We start from the raw sequence: 1,491 nt of genomic DNA, 5'->3' as shown, positions 1-1,491 counted from the left end.
TGAGACAGAGTCTCCAACTGTCACCTGGGCTGGAGTGCAGTGGTGCGATCTCCACTCACTGCAACCTCCGCCTCCTGGATTCAAGCGATTCTCCTGCCTCAGCCTCCCAAGTAGCTGGCATTCCAGGTGCCCACCGCCATGCCCAGCTAATTTTTGTATTTTTAGTACAGATGGGGTTTCGCAATGTTGGCCAGGCTGGTCTCAACCTCCTGAGCTCGTCATCCGTCCACCTCGGCCTCCCAAAGTGCTGGGATTACAGGCAGGAGCCACTGCGCTTGGCCGGTTCATTTAAATTGTTAAGAACACAATAAACGAGAAACACACAGGACTTTTAGGGCAGTGAAACTACTCTGTAGGATGCTATGCAGGTGGAAACCTGTCACATTTGTCCAAACCACAGAATGCGCAACACCAAGAGGGAACCCTGGTATAAACTATGTTTGCATAAGAATGATGTATTAATGTTGGTTCATCAAGGGTAACAAATGTTCCATGCTGGTGGGGGATATCAGTAATGGGAAGGCCGTGCAGATGGGGGGGAAGAAGGAATATGAGAAATCTCTGTACCTACTCAATTTTGCTGTGAACCTAAAGCTGCTCTTAAAAAAAAAAAAAAAAAAAACTTTTAATCAATCGATGAGCCAACATTGATGCATCACTATTACACAAACATAGGTTATACCAGGGTTCACTTTTTGTGTTGGCACATTCTGTTGGACAAACGTGACAGGTGTCCACCTGTAGAGCATCATACACCTGTATGACAGAGTAGTTTTACTGCCCTAAAAGAGACAGTAAAAATAGCTTGTAATCCCAGTACCTTAGGAGGTTGAGGCTGGTGGATTGCTTGCATTCAGGAGTTTGAGACCAACCTGGGCAACACAGTGAGACTCTGTCTCTACAAAAATATAAAAATAAAATAGCCAGGCACGGTGGCTCATGCCTGTGATCTTGGCACTTTGGGAGGCTGAGAGGTGGGTGGTTCACAAGGTCAGGAGTTCGAGACCAGCCTGACCAACATGGTGAAACCCCGTCTCTACTAAAAATACAAAAATTTGCTGGGCATGGTGGCCTGTGCCTATAATCTCAGCTACTCAGGAGGGTGAGACAGGAGAATTGCTTGAACCCAGGAGGCAGAGGTTGCAGTCAGCCAAGATCGCACCACTGCCCTCCAGCCTGGGCAACAGAGTGAGACTTCATGTCAAAAATAAAAATAAAAAATAGTCGGGTGCAGTGGCACATGCCTGTATTCCCAGCTATTTGGAGGCTGAGGTGGGAGGATCACTTGAGCCCAGGAGGTTGAGGCTGCAGTGAGTTGTGATCACACCACAACACTTGGCCTGGGTGACAGAGTGTGATTTTGTTGAAAGAAAAGAAAAGAAAAAAAAGAAAAGAAGAGAAGGAAAGGGAAAGGAAGGGAAGGGAGAAGGAAGGAAGGAAGGAAGGAAGGCAGGGAGGGAGGGAGGGAGGAAAGGAGGAGGGAAGGAGGGA

At 47.5% G+C, this 1,491-nt stretch overlaps 1 long non-coding RNA gene across 1 annotated transcript in view; it reads right to left on the bottom strand.

The window, feature by feature from the left end:
- The window catches only part of LOC119467059, a 19,712-nt gene extending 19,574 nt beyond the window's left edge, over positions 1–138 (bottom strand). The window contains exon 1 of the long non-coding RNA XR_005195587.1: positions 56–138. This is a non-coding gene — a long non-coding RNA (uncharacterized LOC119467059). The remainder of the gene's footprint in view (positions 1–55) is intronic.
- Positions 139–1,491: the final 1,353 nt, after the last annotated feature.

The sequence above is a fragment of the Cebus imitator genome, unplaced genomic scaffold, assembly GCF_001604975.1.
Source record: "Cebus imitator isolate Cc_AM_T3 unplaced genomic scaffold, Cebus_imitator-1.0 Scaffold257, whole genome shotgun sequence".
Lineage (NCBI taxonomy): Eukaryota > Metazoa > Chordata > Mammalia > Primates > Cebidae > Cebus > Cebus imitator.
The sequence above is the reverse complement of the archived record's forward strand: the minus strand, read 5'-3'. Positions and strand labels throughout refer to the sequence as shown.